The 11,835-nt window shown below is 54.7% G+C and overlaps 36 non-coding genes across 36 annotated transcripts; all 36 read right to left on the reverse strand.

Annotated features, from left to right (window-relative positions):
- Positions 1 to 352: 352 nt before the first annotated feature.
- Trnae-cuc (transfer RNA glutamic acid (anticodon CUC)) lies at positions 353 to 424 on the reverse strand. Its single transcript has one exon. It is a non-coding gene; the product is annotated as a tRNA-Glu (tRNA).
- Positions 425 to 699: 275 nt separating this feature from the next.
- Positions 700 to 781, reverse strand: Trnal-cag (transfer RNA leucine (anticodon CAG)). The gene has a single exon. It is a non-coding gene; the product is annotated as a tRNA-Leu (tRNA).
- A 77-nt stretch (positions 782 to 858) lies between these two features.
- Positions 859 to 940, reverse strand: Trnal-aag (transfer RNA leucine (anticodon AAG)). The gene has a single exon. It is a non-coding gene; the product is annotated as a tRNA-Leu (tRNA).
- A 275-nt stretch (positions 941 to 1,215) lies between these two features.
- Trnah-gug (transfer RNA histidin (anticodon GUG)) lies at positions 1,216 to 1,287 on the reverse strand. The gene has a single exon. It is a non-coding gene; the product is annotated as a tRNA-His (tRNA).
- A 370-nt stretch (positions 1,288 to 1,657) lies between these two features.
- Trnae-cuc (transfer RNA glutamic acid (anticodon CUC)) lies at positions 1,658 to 1,729 on the reverse strand. Its single transcript has one exon. It is a non-coding gene; the product is annotated as a tRNA-Glu (tRNA).
- A 275-nt stretch (positions 1,730 to 2,004) lies between these two features.
- On the reverse strand, positions 2,005 to 2,086 carry Trnal-cag (transfer RNA leucine (anticodon CAG)). The gene has a single exon. It is a non-coding gene; the product is annotated as a tRNA-Leu (tRNA).
- A 77-nt stretch (positions 2,087 to 2,163) lies between these two features.
- Positions 2,164 to 2,245, reverse strand: Trnal-aag (transfer RNA leucine (anticodon AAG)). The gene has a single exon. It is a non-coding gene; the product is annotated as a tRNA-Leu (tRNA).
- A 275-nt stretch (positions 2,246 to 2,520) lies between these two features.
- Trnah-gug (transfer RNA histidin (anticodon GUG)) lies at positions 2,521 to 2,592 on the reverse strand. Its single transcript has one exon. It is a non-coding gene; the product is annotated as a tRNA-His (tRNA).
- A 370-nt stretch (positions 2,593 to 2,962) lies between these two features.
- Trnae-cuc (transfer RNA glutamic acid (anticodon CUC)) lies at positions 2,963 to 3,034 on the reverse strand. Its single transcript has one exon. It is a non-coding gene; the product is annotated as a tRNA-Glu (tRNA).
- A 275-nt stretch (positions 3,035 to 3,309) lies between these two features.
- On the reverse strand, positions 3,310 to 3,391 carry Trnal-cag (transfer RNA leucine (anticodon CAG)). The gene has a single exon. It is a non-coding gene; the product is annotated as a tRNA-Leu (tRNA).
- Positions 3,392 to 3,468: 77 nt separating this feature from the next.
- On the reverse strand, positions 3,469 to 3,550 carry Trnal-aag (transfer RNA leucine (anticodon AAG)). Its single transcript has one exon. It is a non-coding gene; the product is annotated as a tRNA-Leu (tRNA).
- A 275-nt stretch (positions 3,551 to 3,825) lies between these two features.
- Positions 3,826 to 3,897, reverse strand: Trnah-gug (transfer RNA histidin (anticodon GUG)). Its single transcript has one exon. It is a non-coding gene; the product is annotated as a tRNA-His (tRNA).
- Positions 3,898 to 4,267: 370 nt separating this feature from the next.
- On the reverse strand, positions 4,268 to 4,339 carry Trnae-cuc (transfer RNA glutamic acid (anticodon CUC)). The gene has a single exon. It is a non-coding gene; the product is annotated as a tRNA-Glu (tRNA).
- Positions 4,340 to 4,614: 275 nt separating this feature from the next.
- Trnal-cag (transfer RNA leucine (anticodon CAG)) lies at positions 4,615 to 4,696 on the reverse strand. Its single transcript has one exon. It is a non-coding gene; the product is annotated as a tRNA-Leu (tRNA).
- A 77-nt stretch (positions 4,697 to 4,773) lies between these two features.
- Trnal-aag (transfer RNA leucine (anticodon AAG)) lies at positions 4,774 to 4,855 on the reverse strand. Its single transcript has one exon. It is a non-coding gene; the product is annotated as a tRNA-Leu (tRNA).
- A 275-nt stretch (positions 4,856 to 5,130) lies between these two features.
- Trnah-gug (transfer RNA histidin (anticodon GUG)) lies at positions 5,131 to 5,202 on the reverse strand. Its single transcript has one exon. It is a non-coding gene; the product is annotated as a tRNA-His (tRNA).
- Positions 5,203 to 5,572: 370 nt separating this feature from the next.
- On the reverse strand, positions 5,573 to 5,644 carry Trnae-cuc (transfer RNA glutamic acid (anticodon CUC)). Its single transcript has one exon. It is a non-coding gene; the product is annotated as a tRNA-Glu (tRNA).
- Positions 5,645 to 5,919: 275 nt separating this feature from the next.
- Positions 5,920 to 6,001, reverse strand: Trnal-cag (transfer RNA leucine (anticodon CAG)). The gene has a single exon. It is a non-coding gene; the product is annotated as a tRNA-Leu (tRNA).
- Positions 6,002 to 6,078: 77 nt separating this feature from the next.
- Positions 6,079 to 6,160, reverse strand: Trnal-aag (transfer RNA leucine (anticodon AAG)). Its single transcript has one exon. It is a non-coding gene; the product is annotated as a tRNA-Leu (tRNA).
- A 275-nt stretch (positions 6,161 to 6,435) lies between these two features.
- Trnah-gug (transfer RNA histidin (anticodon GUG)) lies at positions 6,436 to 6,507 on the reverse strand. The gene has a single exon. It is a non-coding gene; the product is annotated as a tRNA-His (tRNA).
- Positions 6,508 to 6,877: 370 nt separating this feature from the next.
- Trnae-cuc (transfer RNA glutamic acid (anticodon CUC)) lies at positions 6,878 to 6,949 on the reverse strand. Its single transcript has one exon. It is a non-coding gene; the product is annotated as a tRNA-Glu (tRNA).
- A 275-nt stretch (positions 6,950 to 7,224) lies between these two features.
- Positions 7,225 to 7,306, reverse strand: Trnal-cag (transfer RNA leucine (anticodon CAG)). The gene has a single exon. It is a non-coding gene; the product is annotated as a tRNA-Leu (tRNA).
- Positions 7,307 to 7,383: 77 nt separating this feature from the next.
- On the reverse strand, positions 7,384 to 7,465 carry Trnal-aag (transfer RNA leucine (anticodon AAG)). The gene has a single exon. It is a non-coding gene; the product is annotated as a tRNA-Leu (tRNA).
- Positions 7,466 to 7,740: 275 nt separating this feature from the next.
- Trnah-gug (transfer RNA histidin (anticodon GUG)) lies at positions 7,741 to 7,812 on the reverse strand. Its single transcript has one exon. It is a non-coding gene; the product is annotated as a tRNA-His (tRNA).
- Positions 7,813 to 8,182: 370 nt separating this feature from the next.
- Positions 8,183 to 8,254, reverse strand: Trnae-cuc (transfer RNA glutamic acid (anticodon CUC)). Its single transcript has one exon. It is a non-coding gene; the product is annotated as a tRNA-Glu (tRNA).
- Positions 8,255 to 8,529: 275 nt separating this feature from the next.
- On the reverse strand, positions 8,530 to 8,611 carry Trnal-cag (transfer RNA leucine (anticodon CAG)). The gene has a single exon. It is a non-coding gene; the product is annotated as a tRNA-Leu (tRNA).
- Positions 8,612 to 8,688: 77 nt separating this feature from the next.
- Positions 8,689 to 8,770, reverse strand: Trnal-aag (transfer RNA leucine (anticodon AAG)). Its single transcript has one exon. It is a non-coding gene; the product is annotated as a tRNA-Leu (tRNA).
- Positions 8,771 to 9,045: 275 nt separating this feature from the next.
- On the reverse strand, positions 9,046 to 9,117 carry Trnah-gug (transfer RNA histidin (anticodon GUG)). Its single transcript has one exon. It is a non-coding gene; the product is annotated as a tRNA-His (tRNA).
- A 370-nt stretch (positions 9,118 to 9,487) lies between these two features.
- On the reverse strand, positions 9,488 to 9,559 carry Trnae-cuc (transfer RNA glutamic acid (anticodon CUC)). Its single transcript has one exon. It is a non-coding gene; the product is annotated as a tRNA-Glu (tRNA).
- A 275-nt stretch (positions 9,560 to 9,834) lies between these two features.
- Trnal-cag (transfer RNA leucine (anticodon CAG)) lies at positions 9,835 to 9,916 on the reverse strand. Its single transcript has one exon. It is a non-coding gene; the product is annotated as a tRNA-Leu (tRNA).
- Positions 9,917 to 9,993: 77 nt separating this feature from the next.
- Positions 9,994 to 10,075, reverse strand: Trnal-aag (transfer RNA leucine (anticodon AAG)). The gene has a single exon. It is a non-coding gene; the product is annotated as a tRNA-Leu (tRNA).
- Positions 10,076 to 10,350: 275 nt separating this feature from the next.
- Trnah-gug (transfer RNA histidin (anticodon GUG)) lies at positions 10,351 to 10,423 on the reverse strand. The gene has a single exon. It is a non-coding gene; the product is annotated as a tRNA-His (tRNA).
- Positions 10,424 to 10,793: 370 nt separating this feature from the next.
- Trnae-cuc (transfer RNA glutamic acid (anticodon CUC)) lies at positions 10,794 to 10,865 on the reverse strand. Its single transcript has one exon. It is a non-coding gene; the product is annotated as a tRNA-Glu (tRNA).
- Positions 10,866 to 11,141: 276 nt separating this feature from the next.
- Positions 11,142 to 11,223, reverse strand: Trnal-cag (transfer RNA leucine (anticodon CAG)). The gene has a single exon. It is a non-coding gene; the product is annotated as a tRNA-Leu (tRNA).
- Positions 11,224 to 11,301: 78 nt separating this feature from the next.
- On the reverse strand, positions 11,302 to 11,383 carry Trnal-aag (transfer RNA leucine (anticodon AAG)). The gene has a single exon. It is a non-coding gene; the product is annotated as a tRNA-Leu (tRNA).
- Positions 11,384 to 11,661: 278 nt separating this feature from the next.
- Positions 11,662 to 11,733, reverse strand: Trnah-gug (transfer RNA histidin (anticodon GUG)). The gene has a single exon. It is a non-coding gene; the product is annotated as a tRNA-His (tRNA).
- Positions 11,734 to 11,835: the final 102 nt, after the last annotated feature.

Below are 11,835 nucleotides of genomic sequence, written 5' to 3' on the forward strand. Positions count from 1 at the left end.
GGCAGTCCTCGCGACTGCATGTTGCGATGCACAGCAAAGCTCGGCCCACACACCACTGTGTCAGACGCGGGCTCCATTATATGTATACTGGCAAACGAACGTGTCTGCGATGTAAGGACACTAAGCAGTGTGGTTAGCTGCATTCAACCCCCGTGGCAGTGTCTTGCAGTCCTCCTACTCTGTTCACCTCAGGTATGTGCCTCGATAAGAGGTGGACAGATGTCGCATCGCTCTCGCCGTCACTTGTGACCACGAATCGTACTTAACGTAGTTTTCTGCAAGCGTCAGCGAAGCGTCAGTCGAGCTAAGTCGGGCCAAGTCGCATAAGAGGAGCAACAAATTGCGCTCGCTTTTCCGGTACCGGGAATCGAACCCGGGCCTCCTGGGTGAGAGCCAGGTATCCTAGCCACTAGACCACACCGGACAACGGCACAAGGGCTACTCCAGCGAACGCAGCAATCTATACACACGCTACTAAACGACAACTACAAAATTATACGCTCCCACTTTGTACAGCGGCATTCTCGGGACTCATTTCGTGGAGACGAACGCCAGCCACTATGACACCAAACGGCGCCTGTGAATCATGTCGTTGCACCGCGCACTGTGCTACGACAATTTAAGAAAGAGACGCTCACGGCTTGCTGCGCTGCTTTCGTCGCGGGTAATCAGTGCTGCGGCTTTCGAGACAGAAAACATTGGCAGCGGTGGGATTCGAACCCACGCCTCCGAGGAGACTGGTGCCTGAAACCAGCGCCTTAGACCGCTCGGCCACGCTACCGACGCTGCACGGCGGTCACAGGAGCTGCGTTCTACCCCACGAGAAAACACCGCAATGGCACAAAAAACAGAAAAATGTGGCAGCGGTGGGATTCGAACCCACGCCTCCGAAGAGACTGGTGCCTTAAACCAGCGCCTTAGACCGCTCGGCCACGCTACCTGTGCCAGTGTTCTTCGCTTTTGTAGAAACAGTGCACGACACAGCTGCGACTGGCTGCTCATCCATTGCACCTCAAACAACTGCCCTTCTCGAATAGAGAGTAACTACACAGGTAGCTGCCCGCGCTCTCGTGTGGCGGCATTGCGTGTTGATAAAGAATTGGTAGTGCCACCTGCAGCCTGCGGAACATGAGTGAAAAATAAAGAGGGCACCGTGATTTCAAACACTGAGTCACAACCGTCACTGCAGCGACACCAAGGCAAAACTTTAAAAATTGCCGTGACCAGGATTCGAACCTGGGTTATTGCGGCCACAACGCAATGTCCTAACCACTAGACGATCACGGCCACGGAAGCACCGCCGAGGGCAGTCCTCGCGACTGCATGTTGCGATGCACAGCAAAGCTCGGCCCACACACCACTGTGTCAGACGCGGGCTCCATTATATGTATACTGGCAAACGAACGTGTCTGCGATGTAAGGACACTAAGCAGTGTGGTTAGCTGCATTCAACCCCCGTGGCAGTGTCTTGCAGTCCTCCTACTCTGTTCACCTCAGGTATGTGCCTCGATAAGAGGTGGACAGATGTCGCATCGCTCTCGCCGTCACTTGTGACCACGAATCGTACTTAACGTAGTTTTCTGCAAGCGTCAGCGAAGCGTCAGTCGAGCTAAGTCGGGCCAAGTCGCATAAGAGGAGCAACAAATTGCGCTCGCTTTTCCGGTACCGGGAATCGAACCCGGGCCTCCTGGGTGAGAGCCAGGTATCCTAGCCACTAGACCACACCGGACAACGGCACAAGGGCTACTCCAGCGAACGCAGCAATCTATACACACGCTACTAAACGACAACTACAAAATTATACGCTCCCACTTTGTACAGCGGCATTCTCGGGACTCATTTCGTGGAGACGAACGCCAGCCACTATGACACCAAACGGCGCCTGTGAATCATGTCGTTGCACCGCGCACTGTGCTACGACAATTTAAGAAAGAGACGCTCACGGCTTGCTGCGCTGCTTTCGTCGCGGGTAATCAGTGCTGCGGCTTTCGAGACAGAAAACATTGGCAGCGGTGGGATTCGAACCCACGCCTCCGAGGAGACTGGTGCCTGAAACCAGCGCCTTAGACCGCTCGGCCACGCTACCGACGCTGCACGGCGGTCACAGGAGCTGCGTTCTACCCCACGAGAAAACACCGCAATGGCACAAAAAACAGAAAAATGTGGCAGCGGTGGGATTCGAACCCACGCCTCCGAAGAGACTGGTGCCTTAAACCAGCGCCTTAGACCGCTCGGCCACGCTACCTGTGCCAGTGTTCTTCGCTTTTGTAGAAACAGTGCACGACACAGCTGCGACTGGCTGCTCATCCATTGCACCTCAAACAACTGCCCTTCTCGAATAGAGAGTAACTACACAGGTAGCTGCCCGCGCTCTCGTGTGGCGGCATTGCGTGTTGATAAAGAATTGGTAGTGCCACCTGCAGCCTGCGGAACATGAGTGAAAAATAAAGAGGGCACCGTGATTTCAAACACTGAGTCACAACCGTCACTGCAGCGACACCAAGGCAAAACTTTAAAAATTGCCGTGACCAGGATTCGAACCTGGGTTATTGCGGCCACAACGCAATGTCCTAACCACTAGACGATCACGGCCACGGAAGCACCGCCGAGGGCAGTCCTCGCGACTGCATGTTGCGATGCACAGCAAAGCTCGGCCCACACACCACTGTGTCAGACGCGGGCTCCATTATATGTATACTGGCAAACGAACGTGTCTGCGATGTAAGGACACTAAGCAGTGTGGTTAGCTGCATTCAACCCCCGTGGCAGTGTCTTGCAGTCCTCCTACTCTGTTCACCTCAGGTATGTGCCTCGATAAGAGGTGGACAGATGTCGCATCGCTCTCGCCGTCACTTGTGACCACGAATCGTACTTAACGTAGTTTTCTGCAAGCGTCAGCGAAGCGTCAGTCGAGCTAAGTCGGGCCAAGTCGCATAAGAGGAGCAACAAATTGCGCTCGCTTTTCCGGTACCGGGAATCGAACCCGGGCCTCCTGGGTGAGAGCCAGGTATCCTAGCCACTAGACCACACCGGACAACGGCACAAGGGCTACTCCAGCGAACGCAGCAATCTATACACACGCTACTAAACGACAACTACAAAATTATACGCTCCCACTTTGTACAGCGGCATTCTCGGGACTCATTTCGTGGAGACGAACGCCAGCCACTATGACACCAAACGGCGCCTGTGAATCATGTCGTTGCACCGCGCACTGTGCTACGACAATTTAAGAAAGAGACGCTCACGGCTTGCTGCGCTGCTTTCGTCGCGGGTAATCAGTGCTGCGGCTTTCGAGACAGAAAACATTGGCAGCGGTGGGATTCGAACCCACGCCTCCGAGGAGACTGGTGCCTGAAACCAGCGCCTTAGACCGCTCGGCCACGCTACCGACGCTGCACGGCGGTCACAGGAGCTGCGTTCTACCCCACGAGAAAACACCGCAATGGCACAAAAAACAGAAAAATGTGGCAGCGGTGGGATTCGAACCCACGCCTCCGAAGAGACTGGTGCCTTAAACCAGCGCCTTAGACCGCTCGGCCACGCTACCTGTGCCAGTGTTCTTCGCTTTTGTAGAAACAGTGCACGACACAGCTGCGACTGGCTGCTCATCCATTGCACCTCAAACAACTGCCCTTCTCGAATAGAGAGTAACTACACAGGTAGCTGCCCGCGCTCTCGTGTGGCGGCATTGCGTGTTGATAAAGAATTGGTAGTGCCACCTGCAGCCTGCGGAACATGAGTGAAAAATAAAGAGGGCACCGTGATTTCAAACACTGAGTCACAACCGTCACTGCAGCGACACCAAGGCAAAACTTTAAAAATTGCCGTGACCAGGATTCGAACCTGGGTTATTGCGGCCACAACGCAATGTCCTAACCACTAGACGATCACGGCCACGGAAGCACCGCCGAGGGCAGTCCTCGCGACTGCATGTTGCGATGCACAGCAAAGCTCGGCCCACACACCACTGTGTCAGACGCGGGCTCCATTATATGTATACTGGCAAACGAACGTGTCTGCGATGTAAGGACACTAAGCAGTGTGGTTAGCTGCATTCAACCCCCGTGGCAGTGTCTTGCAGTCCTCCTACTCTGTTCACCTCAGGTATGTGCCTCGATAAGAGGTGGACAGATGTCGCATCGCTCTCGCCGTCACTTGTGACCACGAATCGTACTTAACGTAGTTTTCTGCAAGCGTCAGCGAAGCGTCAGTCGAGCTAAGTCGGGCCAAGTCGCATAAGAGGAGCAACAAATTGCGCTCGCTTTTCCGGTACCGGGAATCGAACCCGGGCCTCCTGGGTGAGAGCCAGGTATCCTAGCCACTAGACCACACCGGACAACGGCACAAGGGCTACTCCAGCGAACGCAGCAATCTATACACACGCTACTAAACGACAACTACAAAATTATACGCTCCCACTTTGTACAGCGGCATTCTCGGGACTCATTTCGTGGAGACGAACGCCAGCCACTATGACACCAAACGGCGCCTGTGAATCATGTCGTTGCACCGCGCACTGTGCTACGACAATTTAAGAAAGAGACGCTCACGGCTTGCTGCGCTGCTTTCGTCGCGGGTAATCAGTGCTGCGGCTTTCGAGACAGAAAACATTGGCAGCGGTGGGATTCGAACCCACGCCTCCGAGGAGACTGGTGCCTGAAACCAGCGCCTTAGACCGCTCGGCCACGCTACCGACGCTGCACGGCGGTCACAGGAGCTGCGTTCTACCCCACGAGAAAACACCGCAATGGCACAAAAAACAGAAAAATGTGGCAGCGGTGGGATTCGAACCCACGCCTCCGAAGAGACTGGTGCCTTAAACCAGCGCCTTAGACCGCTCGGCCACGCTACCTGTGCCAGTGTTCTTCGCTTTTGTAGAAACAGTGCACGACACAGCTGCGACTGGCTGCTCATCCATTGCACCTCAAACAACTGCCCTTCTCGAATAGAGAGTAACTACACAGGTAGCTGCCCGCGCTCTCGTGTGGCGGCATTGCGTGTTGATAAAGAATTGGTAGTGCCACCTGCAGCCTGCGGAACATGAGTGAAAAATAAAGAGGGCACCGTGATTTCAAACACTGAGTCACAACCGTCACTGCAGCGACACCAAGGCAAAACTTTAAAAATTGCCGTGACCAGGATTCGAACCTGGGTTATTGCGGCCACAACGCAATGTCCTAACCACTAGACGATCACGGCCACGGAAGCACCGCCGAGGGCAGTCCTCGCGACTGCATGTTGCGATGCACAGCAAAGCTCGGCCCACACACCACTGTGTCAGACGCGGGCTCCATTATATGTATACTGGCAAACGAACGTGTCTGCGATGTAAGGACACTAAGCAGTGTGGTTAGCTGCATTCAACCCCCGTGGCAGTGTCTTGCAGTCCTCCTACTCTGTTCACCTCAGGTATGTGCCTCGATAAGAGGTGGACAGATGTCGCATCGCTCTCGCCGTCACTTGTGACCACGAATCGTACTTAACGTAGTTTTCTGCAAGCGTCAGCGAAGCGTCAGTCGAGCTAAGTCGGGCCAAGTCGCATAAGAGGAGCAACAAATTGCGCTCGCTTTTCCGGTACCGGGAATCGAACCCGGGCCTCCTGGGTGAGAGCCAGGTATCCTAGCCACTAGACCACACCGGACAACGGCACAAGGGCTACTCCAGCGAACGCAGCAATCTATACACACGCTACTAAACGACAACTACAAAATTATACGCTCCCACTTTGTACAGCGGCATTCTCGGGACTCATTTCGTGGAGACGAACGCCAGCCACTATGACACCAAACGGCGCCTGTGAATCATGTCGTTGCACCGCGCACTGTGCTACGACAATTTAAGAAAGAGACGCTCACGGCTTGCTGCGCTGCTTTCGTCGCGGGTAATCAGTGCTGCGGCTTTCGAGACAGAAAACATTGGCAGCGGTGGGATTCGAACCCACGCCTCCGAGGAGACTGGTGCCTGAAACCAGCGCCTTAGACCGCTCGGCCACGCTACCGACGCTGCACGGCGGTCACAGGAGCTGCGTTCTACCCCACGAGAAAACACCGCAATGGCACAAAAAACAGAAAAATGTGGCAGCGGTGGGATTCGAACCCACGCCTCCGAAGAGACTGGTGCCTTAAACCAGCGCCTTAGACCGCTCGGCCACGCTACCTGTGCCAGTGTTCTTCGCTTTTGTAGAAACAGTGCACGACACAGCTGCGACTGGCTGCTCATCCATTGCACCTCAAACAACTGCCCTTCTCGAATAGAGAGTAACTACACAGGTAGCTGCCCGCGCTCTCGTGTGGCGGCATTGCGTGTTGATAAAGAATTGGTAGTGCCACCTGCAGCCTGCGGAACATGAGTGAAAAATAAAGAGGGCACCGTGATTTCAAACACTGAGTCACAACCGTCACTGCAGCGACACCAAGGCAAAACTTTAAAAATTGCCGTGACCAGGATTCGAACCTGGGTTATTGCGGCCACAACGCAATGTCCTAACCACTAGACGATCACGGCCACGGAAGCACCGCCGAGGGCAGTCCTCGCGACTGCATGTTGCGATGCACAGCAAAGCTCGGCCCACACACCACTGTGTCAGACGCGGGCTCCATTATATGTATACTGGCAAACGAACGTGTCTGCGATGTAAGGACACTAAGCAGTGTGGTTAGCTGCATTCAACCCCCGTGGCAGTGTCTTGCAGTCCTCCTACTCTGTTCACCTCAGGTATGTGCCTCGATAAGAGGTGGACAGATGTCGCATCGCTCTCGCCGTCACTTGTGACCACGAATCGTACTTAACGTAGTTTTCTGCAAGCGTCAGCGAAGCGTCAGTCGAGCTAAGTCGGGCCAAGTCGCATAAGAGGAGCAACAAATTGCGCTCGCTTTTCCGGTACCGGGAATCGAACCCGGGCCTCCTGGGTGAGAGCCAGGTATCCTAGCCACTAGACCACACCGGACAACGGCACAAGGGCTACTCCAGCGAACGCAGCAATCTATACACACGCTACTAAACGACAACTACAAAATTATACGCTCCCACTTTGTACAGCGGCATTCTCGGGACTCATTTCGTGGAGACGAACGCCAGCCACTATGACACCAAACGGCGCCTGTGAATCATGTCGTTGCACCGCGCACTGTGCTACGACAATTTAAGAAAGAGACGCTCACGGCTTGCTGCGCTGCTTTCGTCGCGGGTAATCAGTGCTGCGGCTTTCGAGACAGAAAACATTGGCAGCGGTGGGATTCGAACCCACGCCTCCGAGGAGACTGGTGCCTGAAACCAGCGCCTTAGACCGCTCGGCCACGCTACCGACGCTGCACGGCGGTCACAGGAGCTGCGTTCTACCCCACGAGAAAACACCGCAATGGCACAAAAAACAGAAAAATGTGGCAGCGGTGGGATTCGAACCCACGCCTCCGAAGAGACTGGTGCCTTAAACCAGCGCCTTAGACCGCTCGGCCACGCTACCTGTGCCAGTGTTCTTCGCTTTTGTAGAAACAGTGCACGACACAGCTGCGACTGGCTGCTCATCCATTGCACCTCAAACAACTGCCCTTCTCGAATAGAGAGTAACTACACAGGTAGCTGCCCGCGCTCTCGTGTGGCGGCATTGCGTGTTGATAAAGAATTGGTAGTGCCACCTGCAGCCTGCGGAACATGAGTGAAAAATAAAGAGGGCACCGTGATTTCAAACACTGAGTCACAACCGTCACTGCAGCGACACCAAGGCAAAACTTTAAAAATTGCCGTGACCAGGATTCGAACCTGGGTTATTGCGGCCACAACGCAATGTCCTAACCACTAGACGATCACGGCCACGGAAGCACCGCCGAGGGCAGTCCTCGCGACTGCATGTTGCGATGCACAGCAAAGCTCGGCCCACACACCACTGTGTCAGACGCGGGCTCCATTATATGTATACTGGCAAACGAACGTGTCTGCGATGTAAGGACACTAAGCAGTGTGGTTAGCTGCATTCAACCCCCGTGGCAGTGTCTTGCAGTCCTCCTACTCTGTTCACCTCAGGTATGTGCCTCGATAAGAGGTGGACAGATGTCGCATCGCTCTCGCCGTCACTTGTGACCACGAATCGTACTTAACGTAGTTTTCTGCAAGCGTCAGCGAAGCGTCAGTCGAGCTAAGTCGGGCCAAGTCGCATAAGAGGAGCAACAAATTGCGCTCGCTTTTCCGGTACCGGGAATCGAACCCGGGCCTCCTGGGTGAGAGCCAGGTATCCTAGCCACTAGACCACACCGGACAACGGCACAAGGGCTACTCCAGCGAACGCAGCAATCTATACACACGCTACTAAACGACAACTACAAAATTATACGCTCCCACTTTGTACAGCGGCATTCTCGGGACTCATTTCGTGGAGACGAACGCCAGCCACTATGACACCAAACGGCGCCTGTGAATCATGTCGTTGCACCGCGCACTGTGCTACGACAATTTAAGAAAGAGACGCTCACGGCTTGCTGCGCTGCTTTCGTCGCGGGTAATCAGTGCTGCGGCTTTCGAGACAGAAAACATTGGCAGCGGTGGGATTCGAACCCACGCCTCCGAGGAGACTGGTGCCTGAAACCAGCGCCTTAGACCGCTCGGCCACGCTACCGACGCTGCACGGCGGTCACAGGAGCTGCGTTCTACCCCACGAGAAAACACCGCAATGGCACAAAAAACAGAAAAATGTGGCAGCGGTGGGATTCGAACCCACGCCTCCGAAGAGACTGGTGCCTTAAACCAGCGCCTTAGACCGCTCGGCCACGCTACCTGTGCCAGTGTTCTTCGCTTTTGTAGAAACAGTGCACGACACAGCTGCGACTGGCTGCTCATCCATTGCACCTCAAACAACTGCCCTTCTCGAATAGAGAGTAACTACACAGGTAGCTGCCCGCGCTCTCGTGTGGCGGCATTGCGTGTTGATAAAGAATTGGTAGTGCCACCTGCAGCCTGCGGAACATGAGTGAAAAATAAAGAGGGCACCGTGATTTCAAACACTGAGTCACAACCGTCACTGCAGCGACACCAAGGCAAAACTTTAAAAATTGCCGTGACCAGGATTCGAACCTGGGTTATTGCGGCCACAACGCAATGTCCTAACCACTAGACGATCACGGCCACGGAAGCACCGCCGAGGGCAGTCCTCGCGACTGCATGTTGCGATGCACAGCAAAGCTCGGCCCACACACCACTGTGTCAGACGCGGGCTCCATTATATGTATACTGGCAAACGAACGTGTCTGCGATGTAAGGACACTAAGCAGTGTGGTTAGCTGCATTCAACCCCCGTGGCAGTGTCTTGCAGTCCTCCTACTCTGTTCACCTCAGGTATGTGCCTCGATAAGAGGTGGACAGATGTCGCATCGCTCTCGCCGTCACTTGTGACCACGAATCGTACTTAACGTAGTTTTCTGCAAGCGTCAGCGAAGCGTCAGTCGAGCTAAGTCGGGCCAAGTCGCATAAGAGGAGCAACAAATTGCGCTCGCTTTTCCGGTACCGGGAATCGAACCCGGGCCTCCTGGGTGAGAGCCAGGTATCCTAGCCACTAGACCACACCGGACAACGGCACAAGGGCTACTCCAGCGAACGCAGCAATCTATACACACGCTACTAAACGACAACTACAAAATTATACGCTCCCACTTTGTACAGCGGCATTCTCGGGACTCATTTCGTGGAGACGAACGCCAGCCACTATGACACCAAACGGCGCCTGTGAATCATGTCGTTGCACCGCGCACTGTGCTACGACAATTTAAGAAAGAGACGCTCACGGCTTGCTGCGCTGCTTTCGTCGCGGGTAATCAGTGCTGCGGCTTTCGAGACAGAAAACATTGGCAGCGGTGGGATTCGAACCCACGCCTCCGAGGAGACTGGTGCCTGAAACCAGCGCCTTAGACCGCTCGGCCACGCTACCGACGCTGCACGGCGGTCACAGGAGCTGCGTTCTACCCCACGAGAAAACACCGCAATGGCACAAAAAACAGAAAAATGTGGCAGCGGTGGGATTCGAACCCACGCCTCCGAAGAGACTGGTGCCTTAAACCAGCGCCTTAGACCGCTCGGCCACGCTACCTGTGCCAGTGTTCTTCGCTTTTGTAGAAACAGTGCACGACACAGCTGCGACTGGCTGCTCATCCATTGCACCTCAAACAACTGCCCTTCTCGAATAGAGAGTAACTACACAGGTAGCTGCCCGCGCTCTCGTGTGGCGGCATTGCGTGTTGATAAAGAATTGGTAGTGCCACCTGCAGCCTGCGGAACATGAGTGAAAAATAAAGAGGGCACCGTGATTTCAAACACTGAGTCACAACCGTCACTGCAGCGACACCAAGGCAAAACTTTAAAAATTGCCGTGACCAGGATTCGAACCTGGGTTTATTGCGGCCACAACGCAATGTCCTAACCACTAGACGATCACGGCCACGGAAGCACCGCCGAGGGCAGTCCTCGCGACTGCATGTTGCGATGCACAGCAAAGCTCGGCCCACACACCACTGTGTCAGACGCGGGCTCCATTATATGTATACTGGCAAACGAACGTGTCTGCGATGTAAGGACACTAAGCAGTGTGGTTAGCTGCATTCAACCCCCGTGGCAGTGTCTTGCAGTCCTCCTACTCTGTTCACCTCAGGTATGTGCCTCGATAAGAGGTGGACAGATGTCGCATCGCTCTCGCCGTCACTTGTGACCACGAATCGTACTTAACGTAGTTTTCTGCAAGCGTCAGCGAAGCGTCAGTCGAGCTAAGTCGGGCCAAGTCGCATAAGAGGAGCAACAAATTGCGCTCGCTTTTCCGGTACCGGGAATCGAACCCGGGCCTCCTGGGTGAGAGCCAGGTATCCTAGCCACTAGACCACACCGGACAACGGCACAAGGGCTACTCCAGCGAACGCAGCAATCTATACACACGCTACTAAACGACAACTACAAAATTATACGCTCCCACTTTGTACAGCGGCATTCTCGGGACTCATTTCGTGGAGACGAACGCCAGCCACTATGACACCAAACGGCGCCTGTGAATCATGTCGTTGCACCGCGCACTGTGCTACGACAATTTAAGAAAGAGACGCTCACGGCTTGCCTGCGCTGCTTTCGTCGCGGGTAATCAGTGCTGCGGCTTTCGAGACAGAAAACATTGGCAGCGGTGGGATTCGAACCCACGCCTCCGAGGAGACTGGTGCCTGAAACCAGCGCCTTAGACCGCTCGGCCACGCTACCGACGCTGCACGGCGGTCACAGGAGCTGCGTTCTACCCCACGAGAAAACACCGCAATGGCACAAAAAAACAGAAAAATGTGGCAGCGGTGGGATTCGAACCCACGCCTCCGAAGAGACTGGTGCCTTAAACCAGCGCCTTAGACCGCTCGGCCACGCTACCTGTGCCAGTGTTCTTCGCTTTTGTAGAAACAGTGCACGACACAGCTGCGACTGGCTGCTCATCCATTGCACCTCAAACAACTGCCCTTCTCGAATAGAGAGTAACTACACAGGTAGCTGCCCGCGCTCTCGTGTGGCGGCATTGCGTGTTGATTAAAGAATTGGTAGTGCCACCTGCAGCCTGCGGAACATGAGTGAAAAATAAAGAGGGCACCGTGATTTCAAACACTGAGTCACAACCGTCACTGCAGCGGACACCAAGGCAAAACTTTAAAAAATTGCCGTGACCAGGATTCGAACCTGGGTTATTGCGGCCACAACGCAATGTCCTAACCACTAGACGATCACGGCCACGGAAGCACCGCCGAGGGCAGTCCTCGCGACTGCATGTTGCGATGCACAGCAAAGCTCGGCCCACACACCACTGTGTCAGACGAACACGCGATCTAGTGT

This window comes from Schistocerca gregaria, unplaced genomic scaffold (assembly GCF_023897955.1).
Source record: "Schistocerca gregaria isolate iqSchGreg1 unplaced genomic scaffold, iqSchGreg1.2 ptg001539l, whole genome shotgun sequence".
In the NCBI taxonomy this organism is placed as follows: Eukaryota; Metazoa; Arthropoda; class Insecta; order Orthoptera; family Acrididae; genus Schistocerca; species Schistocerca gregaria.